This window comes from Lepidochelys olivacea (assembly GCF_965140295.1).
Source record: "Lepidochelys olivacea isolate rLepOli2 genome assembly, chromosome: 1".
Lineage (NCBI taxonomy): Eukaryota > Metazoa > Chordata > Testudines > Cheloniidae > Lepidochelys > Lepidochelys olivacea.
In genome coordinates this window covers 164,724,695-164,738,837 of record NC_140411.1, presented here as the reverse complement: position 1 = coordinate 164,738,837, position 14,143 = coordinate 164,724,695, and the positions used below count along the sequence as shown (strand labels likewise).

Sequence of the window (14,143 nt, the reverse complement as noted above, 5' to 3'; positions counted from 1 at the left end):
ATGGAATAATCCACCAGGATGTAATCCCACATTTTAAGATTGCTACACCTGTAAAGAAGCCTTCTGTAATTTTAACTTTGCTTTTACTTTAATTGAATTGTAAAAAAAACTGGTACAAAATAGATTTTTTTTCTCCATTTATCACCACAGGAAATTTAGGTGTAAAACAACACATAGGCCAGTTAAAATAACATTTCCTAGATCCATACCAGAAGTCCTTTTCAGCCACCATGCAAAACTTTTCAGAGTGGTAGCAGTGTTAGTCTGTATCAGCAAAAACAAAGAGAAGTCCTTATGGCACCTTGGAGACTAACAAATTTATTTGGGCATAAGCTTTCGTGGACTAGAACCTACTTCATCAGATGCATGGAGTAGAAAATACAAGAGCTGGTATAAATACATGAAAAGATGGGAGTTGCCTTACAAGTGTGAGGTCAGTCTAGTGAGACAATTCAATTAACAGTAGGATACCAAGGGAGGAAATTTGGGAAAACACCACAAGCATGATGTGAAAACATATGACCATGAACAAAACACCCACCCCAGAGTATGCTAGGCAGTGTCCTTTTCCTCAGTCTCTCACCTTGCAGTGTGAAAGTCTGACAAAGATGCTTTAACACACCACTCCCCTCTCCCTTCACCACACCCCACTCACAATTGTCTTTAGTCAGCAAAGGTTCAGAGGTCCATTTGTGTGAGTTCCCCTCCTACCTGTGGAGGGTAGGAGGGAGGCACTGAGCAATGCTGCTCCTCCACCACTTGTTCTGACGTTGGCCACTCACTCTGCCAGCACTCGCGCTGCCATTGGCCACTAGCCCAGTCGCCACATGCTCCACGGCTACTCGCTCCACCACTGCCCTCTCTCCTGCAACCTCTGGAATGTCCTGAGATCCCACCACTCTATTCTTTCAGCTCTCAGGGATTTCAGCAGTTAGTGTGGGGGAGCCTCACTGCTACCGCGGGCTGGGCAGTCTCATTTTCTAGAGAGACTGTCACCTACCAGGTCTAACGCTTAGACCTGGTTATCAGTGATTTCAGCTTTAGTATCCATAACAAAAGACTTTCAATTGAGCCTTAATCAGCTCTGTCATTAAATGGGGGGGGGGGGTGCGTTTCAAATAGTGTCTAGGACCCTTATGCAGGGACCAGACAGAAACATCTCTCCCCTCCCTCCCTCTCCTCCACTGGGCTTTGGCACCCCTATCCTCTGCTTAGCAAGTGCAGTTCAGCTGACTTTGAACTCCTCAGTCAGGGCATGTCAAGCACAGTGCTGTTGCCCTTTACTCACACAACAAGGGTAACAACACTTTATTACCCTTGCACCCAGTAACAAAGTGATAGGCGATCCAACAGCAGCCAAAAGAGGTCATGTGGGCAAACGGCTCCATCATGCTGCGCACCTAGGCAGAGTGAGTGCGTCAATGTACACAAGGTCAGTTCCTGATGTCTTCTTCCCCAGCTCAAAACTAGATGTCAGGGTGTGACATTATATGATTAAAATATGACCATGTAGATCATTGTTGCTAGCACTGTTTTACATTTGCAACAAAACTTGCACAGAGTATCAGACTGGTCCCCGTGTTAGTCTGTGTCAGGAAAAACAAGGAGGAGTCCTTGTGGCACCTTAGAGACTAACAAATTTATTTGGGCAAAAGCTTTCATGGGCTAAAACCCATTTCATCAGATGCATGGAGTGGAAAATACAGTATGCAGAATATATATACACAGTACTGTACATGAAAAGATGGGAGTTGCCTTACCAAGTGGGCAGTCAGTTCTAACAAGACAATTCAATTAAAGTGGAAGTGAGCTATTATCAACAGGAGGAAAAATCACTTTTGTAGTGCAATCACGGTGGCCCATTTCAAACAGTTGACAAGAAGGTACGAGTAACAGTAGGGGGATCCTGTCTTGCTGAGCCTGCCTGCCCATACCTGCCACACCTGGCATAGAGGGGCAGGACCCTGGGGTGTTTCTGGGCCATGCCCGGTCCTTGTGCTGTGTCAGGGTTGGGTGCAGCCTCACCGCTGAGTGTCTCCAGGGGGGGAGCTGCACAGTGATTGCCCACCTCTGTGCAGCCAGTGGCCTGTGCTCCCCACTGCCAGCACCTCCACATTTATTTGACAAATAAAATTTGCTGAATTTTAAAATATTGTGTGCAGAATTTTTAATTTTTTGGTGCAGAATGCCCTCAGGAGTAACTGCAGGCAAGTCGCTGGGGACAGGGCAATAACTGGAGCAGCGGGCATTAGGCTGAGAGCAGGGGCAACATCAGGCACTAGATCTGCTCTAACTCAGCTCTGCTCAATGCCTCAGCTACAAGTGAAGTAGCCCAGCACCAATAAGCATGTCTGACTGGTGCAGCCATGAGAGTACTAGTGCCACATTACCTCCTGATGGGCTACTTGCTTGATGATAGAAATTGGAGTGAAAAACCCTCTTCCCCAAATACCCATAGGCTCTATGTTATCAGCTAAATTACTTACTACAGGCATAGATATCCCCACTGCATGCTGAGTCTCCCTATTCCCTTCCCCCACAGGGTGCTAGAAGGAAGCCAGGAGGAGTGCCTGGGACTGTGTATTATGCATGGCAGGCTGCTAGGAGGGGGCTGGTTTCAGGCTGGGATGGGAGCAGAGGTGGAGCACAGGCTGTGCAGAGCAGGCGTTGCTGTGTGACTGAGGTTTGCTAACCTTCAGAGTTTTCTGTTACTTTCAGATCCTGGCACCTGTGAGTGGAATTATACAGCATGCTGGCAGAGAGGTAATAATGGTCTAATGTGCCAAGTCCATTGATGCAGACCTATTTTTGCCTTTTGCAGGAAGTAGTCCCCAGTGAGTTTTGCTTTGGAATTTACTAGCCCAGGAGGATGTCCAGCAGCACCCCAGTAGCTGTGGTGACTGAGGCCAACAAAGGGATTGGATTTGCTATTGTGCGGGCTCTGTGTAAGCAGTTCACTGGGGATGTGTACCTGACAGCCCGGGACCCAGGACGGGATCAAGCTGTGGTGGCAAAGCTGCAGGAGGAGGGACTGAGCCCGCTTTTCCACCAGCTGGACATCACCAACTTCCTGAAGGAGAAATACGGAGGGCTGAATGTGCTGGTTAACAACACAGGATTCTGGTTCAAAGATAGAATGCTGGCTGATTGACAAGACCTTGCTTTGGCCTGAGCAAGGTTTGAACGTGGTTCCATGGACAAAATTAGATTATGTCTACACTGTGTAGTGACTCGATTCGCTGACACAGCTATCATTTTAGTGCAGACAGGGCTTCAGTGTACATAAGATTAGGATAGTAGCAAAATATGTGGTGTAATGTGCATTGCTTTGTGCTTGGTGTTATAATTGTTAATAATTATTGTTGTATTAACACCAGGAGGCCATTATCTGGATCAGGGCTCTATTATGGTACCCAAATTTATGCACACATTTTATTAGTGGAATTTGGGTAGAGGAGTGGAGTGGTAACTTGGTTTGATTTCCTTAAATTTTCCATTTAAACTTCATTATTATTTTAAAGTTAAATCATCATAATAACAAATAATATCAAAGAGAAAGTTCACTGCCTCAATCCAGTTGACCATTTTAGAAGAAACTAGCTCTGCTGATAGTGCAAATCCAACAGAAGCACACTGTTATGGCTCTGGAAAACAGAGCTAACAAACAGACCGTGCTATGGTCCCTAAAAGACATAGCTGGAGATCCTCTTCATCCAAAATATGTCAGGGAATAAGAAAAACAGCCTTGTAGGTATTGTATGCAATTCAGTACTAACATTTAAAACATAGAAAAGCAAGTAATAAACTTATGTCAATGCAATATTACATTTTGAAAATTAAATATTCAGTTTCTGGTTGTTGTTTTTTACTTACATGAGGTAACAAAAATTAGCAAGAGTTACTTGTGTTTTTTTTTGACAAAGGGATATTTTTCTTCATTTATATATCTCCAAAAAGGTGGGGAGAATTTTCTTCCATTTTTGGAGTAAAAATAAGCATGAAAACTTCCAAACTATAGTCCTGATTCTGAAAGCATTCACACATATACTTAACTTTATTATTATAAATAGTCCCATTGATTACAATCATCAAATTAAGCATGTGAGCTGGTGTTTTGAGGACTGGGATGTGAGGAATTCTCCAGAAAGTTCTGAGCACATAGAAGCAGAGTGATACCATGAAAATTGTATTGCACACTTAATTATACTGTTCACCACACATAATACTTCCAGGTGTATTAACTAAGTATCACATTTCAAACTTCAATTTCTTGTGCAACCAATGTCTGAGCAATTTGAATCTGCCCTGGAAAGTTTACTGTTCTGTGACTGAGTTGGGGCCAAATCCCTCCTTTGATTGACTGTCACGCAGGTTGCAATCAATTTAAGCAGCTTTCCCATCCTCCAACAGGATTAAGGCCCCTTTTACAGGGGCCTGGTTACAGTGCAACTAGGTCCTGTTAACTGTACAACTTTTAACTGTTGTAACTGGGTCAGCATGCTATCTTGACTGATAGCTGAGTCACCAGGGGGGTGACTTGATTATAACTGAAGAATAAATAAATGGCAAATAAACTCCACCATTCTCCCAAAGACCAGTTTCACTTCCTTCTTCTAAGCCCTGGTCTACACTAGGACTTTAGGTCGAATTTAGCAGCCTTAAATCGATGTAAACCTGCACCCGTCCACACAATGAAGCCCTTTATTTCGACTTAAAGGGCTCTTAAAATCGATTTCCTTACTCCACCCCTGACAAGTGGATTAGCGCTTAAATCGACGTTGCCGGCTCGAATTTGGGGTACTGTGGACACAATTCGATGGTATTGGCCTCCGGGAGCTATCCCAGAGTGCTCCATTATGACCGCTCTGGACAGCACTCTCAACTCAGATGCACTGGCCAGGTAGACAGGAAAAGAACCGCGAACTTTTGAATCTCATTTCCTGTTTGGCCAGCGTGGCAAGCTGCAGGTGACCATGCAGAGCTCATCAGCACAGGTGACCATGATGGAGTCCCAGAATCGCAAAAGAGCTCCAGCATGGACCGAACGGGAGGTATGGGATCTGATTGCTGTTTGGGGAGAGGAATCCGTGCTATCAGAACTCCGTTCCAGTTTTCGAAATGCCAAAACCTGTGTGAAAATCTCCCAGGGCATGAAGGACAGAGGCCATAACAAGGACCCGAAGCAGTGCCGCGTGAAACTGAAGGAGCTGAGGCAAGCCTACCAGAAAACCAGAGAAGCGAACAGCCGCTCTGGGTCAGAGCCCCAAACATGCCGCTTCTATGATGAGCTGCATGCCATTTTAGGGGGTTCAGCCACCACTACCCCAGCCGTGTTGTTTGACTCCTTCAATGGAGATGGAGGCAATACGGAAGCAGGTTTTGGGGACGAAGAAGATAGCTCACAGCAAGCAAGTGGAGAAACCGGTTTTCCCGACAGCCAGGAACTGTTTCTCACCCTAGACCTGGAGCCAGTACCCCCCGAACCCACCCAAGGCTGCCTCCTGGACCCAGCAGGCGGAGAAGGGACCTCTGGTGAGTGTACCTTTTAAAATACTATACATGGTTTAAAAGCAAGCATGTGAAAGGATTACTTTGCCCTGGCATTTGCGGTTCTCCTAGATGTAGTCCTAAAGCCTTTGCAAAAGGTTTCTGGGGAGGGCAGCCTTATTGCGTCCTTCATGGTAGGACACTTTACCATTCCAGGCCAGTAACACGTACTCGGGAATCATTGTAGAACAAAGCATTGCAGTGTATGTTTGCTGGCATTCAAACAACATCCGTTCTTTATCTCTCTGTGTTATCCTCAGGAGAGTGAGATATAATTCATGGTCACCTGGTTGAAATAGAGTGCTTTTCTTCAGGGGACACTCAGAGGAGCCCATTCCTGCTGGGCTGTTTGCCTGTGGCTAAACAGAAATGTTCCCCGCTGTTAGCCACAGGGAGGGGGGAAGGTTGAGGGGGTAGTCACGCGGTGGGAGGAGGCAAAATGCGACCTTGTAACGAAAGCACATGTGCTATGTATGTAATGTTAACAGCAAGGTTTACCCTGAAAGAGTGTAGCCACTGTTTTATAAAATGTGTCTTTTTAAATACCGCTGTCCCTTTTATTTTCTCCACCAGATGCATGTGTTTCAATGATCACAGGATCTTCTCCTTCCCAGAGGCTAGTGAAGCTTAGAAAGAAAAAAAAAAAACGCACTCGCGATGAAATGTTCTCCGAGCTCATGCTGTCCTCCTACACTGACAGAGCACAGACGAATGCGTGGAGGCAAATAATATCAGAGTGCAGGAAAGCACAAAATGACCGGGAGGAAAGGTGGAGGGCTGAAGAGAGTAAGTGGCGGGCAGAAGACAGGGCTGAAGCTCAAATGTGGCAGCAGCGTGATGAGAGGAGGCAGGATTCAATGCTGAGGCTGCTGCAGGACCAAACCAGTATGCTCCAGTGTATGGTTGAGCTGCAGCAAAGGCAGCTGGAGCACAGACTGCCACTGCTGCCCCTCTGTAACCAACCGCCCTCCTCCCCAAGTTCCATAGCCTCCACACCCAGACGCCCAAGAACGCGGTGGGGGGGCCTCCGGCCAACCAGCCACTCCACCACAGAGGATTGCCCAAAAAAAAGAAGGCTGTCATTCAATAAATTTTAAAGTTGTGAACTTTTAAAGTGCTGTGCTTAAAGTGCTGTGTGGCATTTTCCTTCCCTCCTCCACCACCCCTCCTGGGCTACCTTGGTAGTCATCCCCCTATTTGTGTGATGAATGAATAAAGAATTCATGAATGTGAAGCAACAATGACTTTATTGCCTCTGCAAGTGGTGATTGAAGGGAGGAGGGGCGGGTGGTTAGCTTACAGGGAAGTAGAGTGAACCAAGGGGCGGGGGGTTTCATCAAGGAGAAACAAACAGAACTTTCACACCGTAGCCTGGCCAGTCATGAAACTGGTTTTCAAAGCTTCTCTGATGCGTACCGCGCCCTCCTGTGCTCTTCTAACCGCCCTGGTGTCTGGCTGCGCGTAACCAGCAGCCAGGCGATTTGCCTCAACCTCCCACCCCGCCATAAACGTCTCCCCCTTACTCTCACAGATATTGTGGAGCACACAGCAAGCAGTAATAACAGTGGGAATATTGGTTTCGCTGAGGTCTAAGCGAGTCAGTAAACTGCACCAGTGCGCCTTTAAACGTCCAAATGCACTTTCTACCACCATTCTGCACTTGCTCAGCCTGTAGTTGAACAGCTCCTGACTACTGTCCAGGCTGCCTGTGTACGGCTTCATGAGCCATGGCATTAAGGGGTAGGCTGGGTCCCCAAGGATACATATAGGCATTTCAACATTCCCCAACAGTTATTTTCTGGTCTGGGAATAAAGTCCCTTCCTGCAGCTTTTGAAACAGACCAGAGTTCCTGAAGATGCGAGCATCATGCACCTTTCCCGGCCATCCCACGTTGATGTTGGTGAAACGTCCCTTGTGATCCACCAGAGCTTGCAGCACTATCGAAAAGTACCCCTTGCGGTTTATGTACTCGGCAGCTTGGTGCTCCGGTGCCAAGATAGGGATATGGGTTCCGTCTATGGCCCCACCACAGTTAGGGAATCCCATTGCAGCAAAGCCATCCACTATGACCTGCACATTTCCCAGGGTCACTACCCTTGATATCAGCAGATCTTTGATTGCGTGGGCTACTTGCATCACAGCAGCCCCCACAATAGATTTGCCCACTCCAAATTGATTCCCAACTGACCGGTAGCTGTCTGGCGTTGCAAGCTTCCACAGGGCTATCGCCACTCGCTTCTCAACTGTGAGGGCTGCTCTCATCTTGGTATTCATGCGCCTCAGGGCAGGGGAAAGCAAGTCACAAAGTTCCATGAAAGTGCCCTTACGCATGCGAAAGTTTCGCAGCCACTGGGAATCGTCCCAGAGCTGCAACACTATGCAGTCCCACCAGTCTGTGCTTGTTTCCCGAGCCCAGAATCGGCGTTCCACAGCATGAACCTGCCCCATTAGCACCATGATGCATGCATTGGCAGGGCCCATGCTTTCAGAGAAATCTGTGTCCATGTCCTGATCACTCACGGGACCGCGCTGACGTCGCCTCCTCGCCCGGTATCGCTTTGCCAGGTTCTGGTGCTGCATATACTGCTGGTAATGCGTGTGGTGTTTAATGTGCTCCTAATTGCCAAAGTGAGCTGAGTGGCCTCCATGCTTGCCTTGGTATGGCGTCCGCACAGAAAAAAGGCGCGGAACGATTGTCTGCCGTTGCTCTGACGGAGGGAGGGGCGACTGACGACACGGCTTACAGGGTTGGCTTCAGGGAGCTAAAATCAACAAAGTGGGTGCCTGTACATCAAGGAGTATTTCAGGCAGGACTTCACGGAGGGTTCCAGTAAGAAATGGTGCACCTAAGTTATTGTCCTTATTGGAACAAGGAGGTTAGCCTGGCCTCTGATTGACACATGGCTAGATTTACCTCGCTGCACCTTCTCTGTGAGTGACTGCAGTGTGATCTAGAGGAATGAGTCCCCTAGACAGGGGAGGAGGCAAATGAGTACAAAACAAATCTGGTCTATTTCTTGTTCTGACCCACTCCATCTATCTTTTACATCTTTGGCTGGCAGCAGACGGTGCAGAAGGACTGCATGCCATCCACATCTCATGGCTGCTCGGCAGAAGATGGTACAGTACGACTGCTAGCCATCTTCATCTCTTGCCTGCCTGGCAGAAGATGGTACAATACGACTGCTAGCAATCCTCATCTCTTGCCTGCCTGGCAGAAGATGGTACAGTACGACTGCTAGCAGTCCATATCGCCTGCCCGCTCACCATAAGACGGTTCAATAGGACTGACTGCAGGACTGAAGAGAATGACCTGGTCAAGCCACTCCAAATTTAGTCCCTGCGCCCATGTCTGCCCAGGCGCTCCTGATCGACCTCACAGAGGCGACCAGGAGCACCTCGGACATGTCGATGACGGCTACCAGTCGTACTGTACCGTCTGCTGCCACAAGGCAAGGGGTTGCTGCTACTGTGTAGCAATGCCGTACCGCGTCTGCCAGCACCCAGGAGACATAGGGTGACGGTTACCTGAGCGGGCTCCATGCTTGCAGTGGTATGGCGTCTGCACAGGTAACTCAGGAAAAAAGGCGCGAAATGATTGTCTGCCCTTGCTTTCACGGAGGGAGGGAGGGAACGAGGGCCTGACGATATGTACCCAGAACCACCCGCGACAATGTTTTAGCCCCATCAGGCATTGGGATCTCAACCCAGAATTCCAATGGGCAGCGGAGACTGCGGGAACTGTGGGATAGCTACCCACAGTGCAACGCTCCGGAAGTCAACTCTAGCCTCCGTACTGTGGAAGCGCTCCGCCGAGTTAATGCACTTAATGCACTTAGAGCATTTTCTGTGGGGACACACACACTCGAATTTATAAAACCGATTTCTAAAAAACCGACTTCTATAAATTCGACCTTATTCCGTAGTGTAGACATACCCTAAGTCAGATGACTCTTCTGAATTTTTGAATCTGAGTTTGCTCCACTGTAAGTGCTGTTTGAAATATTTGGGTTGAATACTCATCTACATCAAGCTCACAGTTGGGACAGCTGAGATGTGGAAGAGTGTCTCTATGCCACCTTTCTATCACCCCAAGCCTGGGGCTTGCAGGAGTTTAAGGCTGTTCTAAATGCTGCTGGCTACAGTGGTCCAAAGAACTCCATGCCCTGCCCTCTCATGCCGCAAAACGTTCCCTGCGTAGGTGTGGGAAAAGATAGTATGTGATTATATAATTAACGACAGCATATACACAAGAAACCTTAATTTTTGCATTTCTTAACTTTTGGAAGCGCTTGATTTTGCAACTTTAATAATGTTCTTTTAGCCCAGTTTATTTATTTTTTCTCTCTATGCAACCTACCAATCATAGTCAAAGTTGTAGTCCAAAATTCTCAACTAGCCTTTCCAGACAAAAGAAGAGGTGCTGATCCTGGTGGGAGAGAGTGTGGGGAGAATGCTTAGCTCCTGTTGGCTACTACCTGCATGTCTCTTAAGGAGAAAACTGTCAGACTGCACTAGGGGAACAGTCACACCCCAGCCCAAATAAATTCTCCTTTTCTAGATAGGGATTCAGGTGTGACGCATGTTCCTGTCTGTCAATTTTTACATAATTACGTAATTGTTCAGATTTGCAGTTTGACTCTCTCCTGTGTTGTTGCTGTTTTTTCTCTATAAAAAGTTGATGATCCCACACCCTTTCACATTCAAGCAGAGGAACACTGAAAACCAACTTTTTTGGAACCAGAGATGTCTGCAATATGTTATTACCGCTCATAAAACCACATGGTAAGCTCAACATACTCACAATATTGTCACAACTTCTTCCTCAATGAGGTGAAGTACTAGACCACCGCAGTGTATTTTGCCATACATTTTAAGTAGCCAATATTTAGTATTATGCTATTACTATTATACTGCTCATACTATTTAGTACTACAAATCTGTATACTAGATTTATTTTCCTACAATTTCCCACCATTGCTACAACTGATTCAGCTCCATCAGTGGTCCCAATGTGAGAGCACTAGAATAAACAGGGCAGAGTCACCTGGCAGCATTTAACTACCATGTCATTCATATATACACACTCTGACCAAAGTCCATTGGCGCAGTAGTGAAAACAGCAGTGGTCAGTCTTTATTAACTCTCCCAGTGAGAGACTCCCACCGTTGTTACCATAGGTGAAGTTGTATTGGTAGTAGGGTGGGTAATTTTAAGAAAAAGTTTAGTCTAGACACAGCCTTCGGCCTGGTCTACACTAGGATTTTACAGCAGTATAGCTACGTCTCTCGGGTCATGAAAAATCCACAACTCTGAGTAGGGTTGCCAGGTGTCTGGTTTTCGACTGGAAAGCCCAGTCAAAAAGGGACGCTGGCAGCTCCAGTCAGCACTACTGACTGGGCCGGTAAAAGTGCAGTCAGCGGCACAGCGGGGCTAAGGCAGGCTCCCTGCCTGCCTTGGCTCCACACAGCTCCCAGAAGCAGTGGCATGTCCCTCCTCCAGCTCCTACACATAGCGGCAGGCAAGGGGCTACGTATGCTGCAAGCGCCAGCTCTGCAGCTCCCATTGGCTGGGAACTGCGGCTAATGGGAGCTGTGGGGGCGGCGCCTGCAGACAGGGCAGTGCACAGAGCTGCTGGCCGAACCTCCCCTTGGAGCTGGAGCACAGAGCTTCTGGGAGCTGCTTGAGGTAAGCACCACCTGCACCCCTGACCCACTCCTGTGCCCTAGCCCCCTGCCCCAGCCCTGATCCCCCTCCCACCCTCCGAACCCATCAGTCCCAGCCTGGAGCCCCCTCCTGCAACCCCAAATCCCTCATCCCCAGCTCCACCCACAGCCCGCATCCCCATCTGGAGCACTCACACCCCCTGCACCCCAACCGCCTTCCCCAGCCCATAGCCTCCTCCCACACGTTGAACCCCTCAGCCCCAGCCCGGAGCCCCCTCCTGCAGCCCCATCATCCCCAGAGCCCGCATCCCCAGCCTGAGACCTTACTCCCCACAATCCCCAACCCCCTGCCCCAGCCCAGAGCCCCCTCCTGCATTCCAAACCCTTCAGCCTGGAGCTCCCTCCTGCACCCCAAATCCCTCATCCCCGGCCCCACACCAGAGCCTGCACCCACAGTCGGAGCCCTCACCCCCCCACACACCCCAACCCCCTGCCCCAACCTGGTGAAAATGAGCGAGGGAGTGAGGGTGGGGAGAGCGAGCAATGGGGAGGGGGGACAGAGTGAGCGGGGGGCGGGGCCTTGGAGGGGGGGCGAGGCAAGGGTGTTCAGTTTTTTCCGTGTAGAAAGTTGGCAACCCTACCCCTGAGAGATGTAGCTAAACAGATTTAACTCCTGGTATAGACAGCACTAGGTCAATGGAAGAATCCTTCCGTTGACCTAGCTACCACCTCTCAGGAAGGTGGATTAACTGCACCGAAAGGAGAACCCCTCTCATCAGCGTAGGTAGCGTCTACACTGAAGTGCTCCCATGGTGCAGCTGCAGCCGTGCAGATTTGCCGCTGTAGCATTTTAAGTGTAGACAGGCCCTTAGAAACAAAGAAGGAACCACATACAAATTTGGGAAGAAAAAAACTTCTGAGATATTTTGAGTGTAAAAACACTTACAAGTGGACATTTGACCTGGGCTGTTTGGCTATAAAAGTTGTTGGATGTGACTAATGTGGAAGCTGCACATCTACAACAATATAATAAAAACTGGACCAAAGCCTCAGCAGTTAGAAAGTGACCTCATTCCATTAACTGATTCATTCCGGCTGAGATCTGGCCCACTATATTTATTACACGCTCTCGGGCTGAGAAATACAGTTGGTTGAGAAAGGATCGTGTGGCCCAAAATAGTCTGAACTGCTCTCTTAGATGGAAAATAGCTTTTTTAAAGATTCTGGTCAGTAACTGGCTGAGGCAGGGTCACATAACATCCCAGAACCCAGTGAATCTGTCAAGCTGTGTGAGCACCCTGGGTGATCCACAGAAGAGCAAAGACAGCACCACAGAGACCTTGTGCTGAGTCTGCGATGGCTCTGGAGATTTCCAGCCCCATCCTCTTTTGCAGTATAATTCCAGCTATGCTACCAAGATGGAGGCTGCCCCCAGCACTTTCTTAAATGGGCATCCCCCAGGGTACAGGCACTGGTGGAGGGATGGTGCTTGCCTCTTCTGGCCCTGTAGCTGGCTTGCTGCATAACAACCACGGTCAGCATTCCTCATCATGTGGAGAGGCCCTCCCAGCCCAAAAAAGTTCTGGAGCGCTTGTCTCACTCAATCTGGCACACTGGTACTTTAAATAAGAAATGGAACCTGGTGAAAGTTGCACCATCATCCATTTCTCATTTAAAGTAACAAAAGGACAAAAGGTAATGCCTAAAATGTTGGGGCATGTCCCCTTCGTCGTCTCCTTGTGGTTAGACAGATAGTCCCTGGCTAATCCCCAGGTACTGCATCTACTCTATTGGGGCACTGGCAGCTGGAGTAAGTTGGAGGAGTCTGTAGACCTGTACGTTGCTCTAAATTACACTGGGGACCTGCTGAAACCCAGCGGGTACAGGATTGGGGAAAAGCAAAGACCATGTTTCCACACCTTCTGAACTGCATGCTCCTTGGTCTTAGCTGAGGATCTGTGGCTGTCTTTAGCATTCTTAAGCAACAATATATATACATTATAAATTACTTTTAGACTCTCATTTGGTTTATTCGTTTTTTAGCATTTGTATCAGCTGTTAGTCCAGAATTCTTTTGTTTAGTTTTTGGCAATGCTACTTGACCATTTATTTTTTAATAAATATTTGATCTATTTTAATAGACAAATTATTGTGGTATCAGTCACTTTCCATTCTTGTTTACTTTAATACTTCACAGTATTTTGATGATGATTGCACTGTGGTATTTTCCTTCTTATAGGCAGAGTGGTGAATGTATCCAGTTTCATAAGTGTTCGGACACTCAAGAGATGTAGCCAAGACCTGCAGCAGAAATTTCACAGTGACACAATCACTGAGGAGGAGCTAGTGAAGCTCATGACGAAGTTTGTGGAAGATACCAAGAACGGAGTGCATGAGAAGGAGGGCTGGCCAAATACTGCTTATGGTGTGTCTAAAATTGGAGTCACAGTCTTGTCCAGAATTCAAGCTCGGATGTTGAACGAGGAAAGGAAAGCTGATCAAATTCTTCTGAATGCCTGTTGCCCTGGATGGATGAGAACCGACATGGCAGGTCCCAATGCCCCTAAAAGTCCAGATGAGGGAGCCGAGACTCTAGTTTACTTAGTGCTTTTAGCCCCTGAGGCTGATGGGCCTCACGGGCAGTTTGTTAGTGAAAAAGCTGTACAGACTTGGTGAACAGCAATTTTTGGGTGTGTCTCTCTTCAAGTGATAATGAGATTCTGTCCCTCCGTAGATGTTCAAGGGTGAAGTTACAAAGAGTTCTCTTCCCATCCACCAGTAACAAATCACTGTGAAGCTTACAAGCATGGTACTAATCTAACTTCATGCTTGACACTAGACACCCTTCACCAAAACAGCCAGTGGAGCTGAACCATTGTGTAGTAGGTGGAGGGGGCACGTACTATATCTTTTCATGGGGTAGTAGAGA

At 47.8% G+C, this 14,143-nt stretch overlaps 1 pseudogene across 1 annotated transcript; it reads left to right on the top strand.

Annotated features, from left to right (window-relative positions):
- Window positions 1-2,648: 2,648 nt before the first annotated feature.
- LOC311514390 (carbonyl reductase [NADPH] 1-like) lies at window positions 2,649-13,891 on the top strand (annotated as a pseudogene). The gene is made up of 4 exons (XR_014714701.1): window positions 2,649-2,730; window positions 2,822-3,131; window positions 10,227-10,333; window positions 13,454-13,891. The product of XR_014714701.1 is annotated as a carbonyl reductase [NADPH] 1-like (transcript).
- The last annotated feature ends 252 nt before the right edge of the window (window positions 13,892-14,143 follow it).